We start from the raw sequence: 9,770 nt of genomic DNA, 5'->3' as shown, positions 1-9,770 counted from the left end.
AATCGTTAAATAAATAGCTGAAATGGCTAAGAATGCGGGGAATTCCATCGTACCACTGCGAATTCAACGCCATTGAGTTAATTCGGGTCAGAATCAAAGACTATACCGCACCAAAAAAAAAAAATTGCCGGAGGAACTATTATAATAAGCAGTGAGGACAACGACTCGAGAACAGTGGAATAAGTGTGTCGTGCATGTGGTGCAAAAAGTTGAAACTCAAATGTTGAAATTAGACTGCATTATAGGGGAAAGAGAAGAAGAGAAGAGCGTCTTGCTGTAAACCTAAATGAAAATAGTTCACCTTCGACAGAATGAACATAGTTTTATCGTTCCCTTAATACTATTGTAACTGGAATTGTTATTAAAATCACTTGTGTTTCAATTTCCTATGCCGCCTGTCGGATTTTTAGCGCTTTCTTTCATTACATTGTAGAACGAGTTATTAACACAGGGTTTTTCACGAGCGACGCACTCTTGGTTGTGACGTCAGCATGGTGGCCAACAGTATAGCGTGCACGAAGGATAGTCGACATCCGTGCTTTCACTAGAATATGTGGCGGTCGGTCACATGAAATTATTCCTGTTTCGTTCCAGCTCTATTTGAACAAACTATTTGTGTTACTTCGTGCCTCACAAACCCATTTGATTTGCACCCTTGCCCCTATGAAGTTCGCATTTTTTCCTTAGTATTTTATTGTCGTCTGTTGACTACTTTGCACACACCTCAGTTAGCCAGATCACGGACAGTAGATTTAATTACAAATTCTTCATTTATGAAATAAAACATTTTACCAGAAGACATACAGGTTATTAAGAAAATGTATACTGAAACAATCAAAAAAATACCCAGCAAACATAGGCACTAAACAGAATACTTTAAGAGATACGAGCACTTACTCATCTTCACTATTGCCAAACACATCTCTTCTTCTGCAAGTTCTTTGCTATAACAAAAGGGTTACAGAACGCAGTAAACGAGTTTAAGAATGAGAACACATTCTGTTATTTGAAACAGCAAAACTTCTGATGTAATCTGCTTTTACATACGGTGTGCACTTGTGAGCCATCACTAAAGGAAGTGCTCAATGTGGTGTCCATTCATACAGAGGCATGCTTCTATCCTGGCGTCTTACTGAATAACGCACTATCTGTAAAGCTCCAGGTAGTTCAGGGGTGCGTTGGCAGGCACTGATGAGGTTTTCGTATATTGTTAGTGGGTTTCGCGTACACCAAACATTTCAAGTGTCGCTACAACCAAAGATCCAAGGGTTTAAGACTGGGCCAACGAGGTGGCCCACATACTGGATCTCACCGATCAATCCATTGCCCATTAATTTTCTTGTAAATTATTCTGAGACATTTCTGACAAATTGGCTGGTGCTCCATCCACCATGCAAACACATCTCTAGCCGTTGTTGGAGTGGTATCACCTCTACCAGGACAGGTAAATCGTTTTGCTGAATAATAGACTTGCATTTCCTGGTAAGTGCGAAGATAACATTTCACAACGCAAACTGGTTCCATTAGAACTACTGCATGCGCTGCACTTACCCAGAACTGTGAATACGGCTTACAGTAACAACACTAACAGATGTTTACTGCATTTTGTATCCACGTACAGTAACGAAGGAATGTGTCTTCATTTGTTTACTGAACTCAGTAGGTCGTTCGTTATAGCGCAGAGCTTGCAGTGGAAGAGATGTATTTCAGAGTAGAGAAGATAAAAAAAGGTTCATAGCTCTTAAGGGAACCTATTTTAGTGCCCACGTTTACTGGACAGTTTTGTTTTATTTTAGACCATACTACCACCCCTCAAAACATGAAATACTTTTTTTTACACTCCGTGTTTTCCAGTAATAGCAGTTCCTCTTTTAAGTATCCATTGTTCCCTATCTCTTGCCATTTTCTTGTCCTTAATAGCTACTGAGAAAGACTCGCACTTCACGTCAACAACAAACGTGTTTGGGTCCTTCTGACGCGTCTTCTGTCCGATTGTGGAGTATAGTGCATGCTCGTCTCTATATGGCAACATAAGGTAGCTCCTTCCAGCAGACCGTGCGTATTATCAGGTGAGACTGGGAAGAATACTCAGGCAGCATGACTAGAAACGGTATCAATTCAAATTTACTTAGAAATAATTATCGTCTTTTTCCAGACATTTTCGTATTTATGAACTGTGCATCATCCTTCCATACGTCACATACCGTTCATGCCATAGGAGGAAGAAGTTTTTTTATGCACCTGAACACATTACGGTGTGCTTGAAGCTTCCTCCTTATATCTGTTAACATGATCTCTGCTTCTTCCTTACTGCCAGTGTCTGCCAGTGAAAATTTTAATCACCTAAAGGCACTACCGCAGAGTTTTCATTTAACGTCTGCGATAACTCATTTGTCTGTATCCTGCATCAGCGAACTGAACTCACATAAGCGGGCCCCAGTCTTCTGGGCTGATGTTCACTTACCGATCTCGTAGGTCGCAGTTGTGGCGACTGACCTCTCAGGGTTTGATCGGCATGCCCCGCCTTGGAGGGAAGGAGTTCCTCGTTTCCAGTAGCTGGATTTATAGGTAACCTTGCTAAAGTGTTCATGTAAATCATTGCCCTACCGTTCCTTGCCCAGCTGCACTTTTCTCTCTGAGCAGTTCAGAATCTCATGAACAGCGTAATCTCTGCGCCCGTCCCAAGGCGCTTCTCCGACATTGTCGGCTCACTTCGAAGGCTTTCTGCCTCGTTCCATTTCTATTGCTGGTCAACACATTCTTAAGCAAAAGCTGCTCTGGACGACACAAAGAGACATTTTTCGAACTACAATTTGTAGTTTCACCGTAAAATCTGTGTAGGTGGCACTACTGCATGTTAGTTTCTTTATCCTATTACATTTGTCACTTAAGCTTATCACCTTAATCATTGTCGTTGATAAAATGTTGTGCTGGATTTCCCAGTTGTCAGCTTGCATCCATAATCTTTTATCATCACCCTATTAAGCCCAGTTTCCACAGTGATGAATTACTTACACGTGCTTGCCCACACCAACACTCACGTAAGTCAACTTTTACGTTGAAACACCCTACTTGTACATTATCACGCCAACGTACATGGAAGTTACGAAATTTAAAAAGGCGATAAATCTTCCTACATGATATCACTTTCCCACCGTCGCCTACGAGCTTTACCAACTGCCACTAGGTAAATCTGCTCTGATCCTAATCTCTTTCATCGGACAGTATATGTATTGACCATTTGTTTATGAACGTGAATAGTCAGCATCATGACAAAATAATGAGCTTAGTGTCCAACTAAATAGATAAAAACTGTGTGAAGTAGCAAAATGTTCTTAAACAGTGCGATAGGAATCTCATTCTAGCATCCAGCATTTCCTTATAATCATTTATTTGTAAAAAAAAGTAACATAACTTCGTTTGAATTGATGTACGGATTCGAAAAATACTGTAACTAGGGTCTGCAATTGCCAAGATTCATATTACTGCAGAACAGTCACATAGTAAAGGTCCGCGCGACTGCTGCGGTCGCAGGTTCGAATCCTGCCTCAGACATGGATGTGTGTGATGATCTTAGGTCAGTTAGGTTTAAGTAGTTCTAAGTTCTAGGGGACTAATGACCACAGCAGTTGAGTCCCATAGTGCTCAGAGCCATTTGAACCATTTTTTGGTAAAGGTACTTTTTGGTTGGTTGAGGATTAAAGGGACCAAACTGCATAGGTCATCGGTCCCAAGGTACTTTTTATTTCAGTATAGCGAAAATACCTTTTTGCTTTAGTCATTGAGTGTAAAAGTTACTGCGAAATGGAAATATTTGTGCGTTTAGAGTCTTATAGCTACTCTTGACCGCAATTAAAATCCTATGTCAATACACTGGCGTAACCACTGATATTGGCTGTTCTACGCAGTAGTACAGAGTTTGGTTACAAAATTAAGTACCATACCAGTAAACAAAACGCTACATTAACAACATCTGTGACTTAGCATAAACTTGAATAACTAAAATTAAAATAAAGGAGGGCTATTGGACAAAAACCATAGTTAGCGTAAAAATCTAGAAATAGTATTCCTTAGACACTATTTCTAGTGTCTGCAGTTGCCAGATATCGCAATGTTGCTTTTAATTTAATGCCAGTTTGCGTGGCCGGCCGCGGTGGTCTCGCGGTTAAAGCTCTCAGTTCGGAACCGCGTGACTGCTACGGTCGCAGGTTCGAATCCTGCCTCGGGCATGGATGTGTGTGATGTCCTTAGGTTAGTTATGTTTAAGTAGTTCTAAGTTCTAGGGGTCTGATGACCATAGATGTTAAGTCCCATAGTGCTCAGAGCCATTTGAACCAGTTTGCGTGGTACCCTGCGCAGATATCTTAGATTTTTCAAAAATGGTTCAAATGGCTCTGAGCACTATGGGACTCAACTGCTGTGGTTATTAGTCCCCTAGAACTTAGAACTACTTAAACCTAACTAACCTAAGGACATCACACATATCCATGCCCGAGGCAGGATTCGAACCTGCGACCGTAGCAATCGCACGGTTCCGGACTGCGCGCCTAGAACCGCGAGACCACCGCGGCCGGCATCTTAGATTTTTGTTTAGAGCCATAAATGTGGCAGAAAATGAATCCAAAATTGAATTTACTCATTCGAAAACTATTTTCTTCCTCGGCAGATAGCTCCTTTATTGGGTGTCTTCAAAAGATTTCTGAGATGCTGCGAATCGAATGGTTAAATACTTTGAATTAAAGGTTGTCTTAGAGGATGCTGTTAACTGTACCTGTGTGGAATAATAAAGTGTTGCTATTGTACAAATCTGATTAAACAATGTTAGATTGAATAAAGGCGGAGTAATGTAAATATGCTGCTTAACTACATTTTTAAATTTAATAATAATAGTTTATTCTGTGACGCATCGAATGCACACTGATGATTAATCTTATCAAAAAAGTAAAACCGATTTAAATATTTAATGCCCCAAATATACCGGATAGGACATTCACTACATAATTAAAATGAATGGTAACAAATTGTGTGTTCATAGCTCAAAATTTTTAAACGTTCAAATCGACGCTAAACACAAAAAATAAAGTCTGATAGTTACATGACGGAATGATTTTAAGAGCCGATCAGTACAAAAATAAACTGTCTCCACTGAACAGATGAGTTAGAGTTCAACGTAGTGTGAAATCATTCTGAGCCCAAATAGGGTTAACTACTGGCTCGAATATATGAGAACGCTGACCACTGCGTGTTTCTCTAAATCCCCACTGAGATACCACATGGGATATTTCTAAGTGTCGCTAACGTAATCCCAAAAACAAACATCTGTGTCTTGAAAGTTTGTGGCTCAATCACTGTCCAGACAGCATAGGTCCTGCCTCTTCAGCTCCGCGCCGGCTGGAGTGGCCGAGCGGTTCTCGGCGCGTCAGTCTGGAACCGCGCGACCGCTACGGTCGCCAGTTCGAATCCTGCCTCGGGCATGGATGTGTGTGATGTCCTTAGGTTAGTTAGGTTTAAGTAGTACTAAGTTCTAGGGGACTGACGACCTCAGATGTTAAGCCCCATAGTGCTCAGAGCCATTTTTTTTTTCTTCTGCTCCGTCCAAGCCAAGCGTGAACGAACAGTAAGTCCACCACGTTCAGTCCATTCTACAGCGGAAATCCCAAGCATCTACGTCCCTTTACGCCTCTGAGAAATCATCAACTACATTTACAACTTTTTATACGGTAATTGAATCTTAAAATTCTCATATCTATAACCGCATTTAAACTATAGGCAAAACTACACAAAACGTTGAATAATTAATTAAACTGACAATTAAACCTACATAATCGGAACGTTTTAGGTGAAGCGTGTGTGCATTTGAGAACACATAGTGCCATTCTGATCATGTAACTGTTTGGGTTATTAATTGTGCTGATTTCAGTTATGCATCCGGTTAAATTGTCTTTCATTAGTTAGCTACATATGCAATCAAACATGCATATAACTCGATTAATGTGTGTCGATGAGTGCTATGAACTGATGGGTCTACCTCTTTTGTGAATATAAAATTACAATTGCTATTAATTATTTATTGAAAATCCGTTAGAGGAACTACTTGGCTCTGTGTCTAATATATACATTGCTTTCACAGTACGTCTACATATCTACTGAATCGCCACTTTCTGTTCTTTAAGATGGTACATTGTGCTTCACTGTAAGTACTACAGTTTGCACTGTAAATCCACAAACATGTGCAGTGCTGTTTAGTTCTTCGTGAGCGCTGTCAGGCGGTCATGAGCTCATGACCGGACAGCGTGGAGAGTTCAACAATTCCATGTGCTCCAAGACTCGTCGCACAAATGCGCTACGCCCCGCCTGTGTTCCATCACTGCAGTGTCAGCCTGCCTCTGCACTTCATGTGTAAACGAAACAGTGCGTACGACGAAATTCAGGCACCTCTGCTCTCTTTATAGGATGACATGTCATAATACCCATTCCTCTAACCACTATTTGTGAAGCTATTTTATTTAGTCAACGTCAGTCTTTACCTAAAAGCTGCACAATCATATTACCTCCCGTATGAACGATGGAGAAGTGTGTTTCACCCAGACTTTATTCGTAAGATTCAGGTGACACTACAACTGGAACCACAAACGATGGCGGTCGAGCTCAGGCTTGTTCTGCGTCGCTACGTCAAACATTCTCCATCAGCCAATGAGTGTTCAGTACTGCTATGAGTACCTGCTGTGAATGTCGTAGCCAATGCGAACATTAATCGTGACTAAAGCGAATTATGAGTGACTTTTTATTCCATTTGTTGCGAGTTGTTATGGCTGATGGAGCTGGTAGGCGACAAATTCTACAAAAACAATTGAGAGACATAATTTTCAGGATACACGTTTTCACAAAGTTCAAAGCACGAACATTTTCGTACCGCATTGTCGTTCGGAACCAGCAACAATGCAGTCCCCGTCTGTGTTTTGACCTGCCCGAACCAGTCGTTCGTGGATCAGACTGTAGTATCTTCCTACGAGGAACTTCACTTGTGACCATCTTGAAAGTTGAAACTTCCTGGCAGATTAAAACTGTGTGCCCGACCGAGACTCGAACTCGGGACCTTTGCCTTTCGGGGGCAAGTGCTCTACCAACTGAGCTACCGAAGCACGACTCACGGCCGGTACTCACAGCTTTACTTCTGCCAGTATCCGTCTCCTACCTTCCAAACTTTACAGAAGCTCTTCTGCGAGTTTTAATCTTCCAGGAAGTTTCATATCAGCGCACACTCCGCTGCAGAGTGAAAATCTCATTCTGGATCTTGAAAGTTGCATAAGTAGCGGTTTAGACTTTGACATGTGGAAATTCTAACTCGCGCGTAAGTGTAGTGGTGGGGGAATGTGTAAGCAGGCCGGTGTGGCCGGGCGGTTCTAGGCGCTTCAGTCTGGAGCCGCACGACCGCTACGGTCGCAGGTTCGAATCCTGCCTCGGGCATGGATTTGTGTGATGTCCTTAGTTAGGTTTAAGTAGTTCTCTATGTTCTAGGGGACTGATGACCTCAGATGTTTAGTCCCAAAGTACTCAGAGCTATTTGAACCATTTTATTTGGGAATGAATATGTAAGTAATTCAGGGCTGTGGAAACCTGGTTTCATACACTGATAAGCCAAAACTGCCCACTGCAACGTTGGATGCTGCCTGGTGTCTTTGCGGGCATGTGGCCCTGTAACAAAAGCATATTAGCATAGACACGGACGGGGAATCTTCCTAACTAAAAACGGGCTTCAGATGAAGAAATCCATCGCGATAAGCGACTTTGACAAAGAGCAGATAATTGTTACGCAGAGCTTGTGAACGAGTATCTCGAAAACTGCAAAGCTGGTCGAATGTTCATGTGATACTGTTGCGAGCATCTACGGAAAGAGGTAGAAGGGCAGTGAAACTATTAATAGTCCCTATTTGCTGGACGTCCACAACTCTTCGCATAACCTGAGGTTCTGAAGCTTGTCTGCCCTTTAAAGTATCATAGAAGGCATTGGCGGCTCGTGACCAAAGAAGATGGTGGTGCACTTTACTCACGAAGGAAAACATCAACAAAAGAGAGAAAAACAGTACACTGCTGAATGTTTTTGTAATGCCTGATATAAACAGACCGCTCGCTCGTGTCACTCCTGCATCTACTCATAATAAAACCAAAAGGTGCACACAGAAAAAAGTATTACTTTAGCAGAATAAAATGAATTAAAATCAACTGCAGCTCTATGTAACTCAAAAAGTGGTAGGCATGCCTTACTAACCTATTTCAGCAGGACTGATGTTAACGCCGTTCGATTACATCTCTGAATTTGGATGTGATGGTGATAAATTGTACAGACACTCTGTTCTTCTTTCGTTCATATTTCCAAATCTTCCAACCAGTCTTTGATTGAAATCTATATTTCCTAAAACGAGGAATCGTTCAATAGAGAGTATCGCTAGTGCTGATAGTCTTGCTTGGTCCATAGTATTCCGCAAGAAGGTTTTGATGCGTTTCCGTGAAGAAAAACAACATTCTGCTTCTGAAACGGTCATAGGAATTGTAAATATCGCTTTCAGGAGCTTCACAGATTCGCTCAGTGTATCACAAAGATTATTGTCTGTTATGTAATCCAGAGAGCTCAAAGCTCCACACATGCTTTTGAACTCCTCTCTTCCATAAATAACAGAGAGTTCTGTTCGAAGTTTCTTTGCTTCCATAAAAGAGTAGCATTCAATAGCAGCTCTGAAATAAGTTTCTGGAAAACTGGAAGAGTAAGTAGAGAATTTCTCTGGTTAGAAAGAGAGTGGCTCCAACTAGGTGTTCAGTGAACTTGAATCTTTCTTTTTCCTCGTAACTTACATCACATACTTCTTTTGCCTCCCACAGTGGATTACACATCGCTGTGCCATCTTCAGTTCTCCCTCTTTTATCGTACTCGTGTAAACCTGTTGAATTTTCACTCACTCCTTCCCTAATGTTCGCAATTTCACGCTCAAACGCTGTCAGCTGATTATGTGCGTAAGTTGGGTCAATATGCCTTTTTTGAGCTGGTTATACAACATATCCACATAGATCATGATTTTATGAAAAAAATGAAAGCCAAAATATGAAATTTTCATCCTCCAATATTGTTACTATGTCACAGGGTTGCAGGATCGTGTTCTCATTACACAGTTTTTTCCCCTGGCTCATATTATTCATGCACGTGATAATATCTTCCCTACATTCGATATCGGTATTGACGCTCCTTGGCTGAAAATTCCAATGAGTAGGCACTGAATGTGGCAATCGTTTTCGTACTTTTTCTTCGAGAATTGCTGTTCTTTGACGAGATTCTGAAAAGATGCTGCAAAGCCCCTGAAGTTTAGTGAAGAATATTCGCACATTTTTATTAATGGACTCGGCTTTAAGCATAATGAGATTTAACTGGTGGGCATAGCAATGAATGTATGAAGCGTTGGGAAACTTTTCCTTAACAAGAGCCTGCACCCCACGTGACGAACCACTCATGACTGCTGCACCATCATATGTTTGCGCTATTAGCTTATGTGGACAATTCCCCAAATGATTGTTTATCTGTTCGATGATGGACGTTGCCAATGACTGGGCATCATGCTTTTCTGGTGCTATGAAGTCCCAAACACCTTTCAACTCAGCACCATTAATTTCCTTTCTAATTTCCTCTTAGCAGACTTGAAGCATGCACCGGAGGAGTTCATTCTCAATGGTTTATGAGGTTCCTTTGAAAACTGTAGCTTTCTCTAAATGCTATTTTAATA

At 41.3% G+C, this 9,770-nt stretch overlaps 1 non-coding gene across 1 annotated transcript; it reads right to left on the bottom strand.

The window, feature by feature from the left end:
- Positions 1-7,068: 7,068 nt before the first annotated feature.
- On the bottom strand, positions 7,069-7,143 carry Trnas-cga (transfer RNA serine (anticodon CGA)). Its single transcript has one exon. It is a non-coding gene; the product is annotated as a tRNA-Ser (tRNA).
- Between the last annotated feature and the right edge of the window lie 2,627 nt (positions 7,144-9,770).

This window comes from Schistocerca gregaria, chromosome 1, assembly GCF_023897955.1.
Source record: "Schistocerca gregaria isolate iqSchGreg1 chromosome 1, iqSchGreg1.2, whole genome shotgun sequence".
In the NCBI taxonomy this organism is placed as follows: domain Eukaryota; kingdom Metazoa; phylum Arthropoda; class Insecta; order Orthoptera; family Acrididae; genus Schistocerca; species Schistocerca gregaria.
This window is presented reverse-complemented; position numbering and strand designations above follow the sequence as displayed.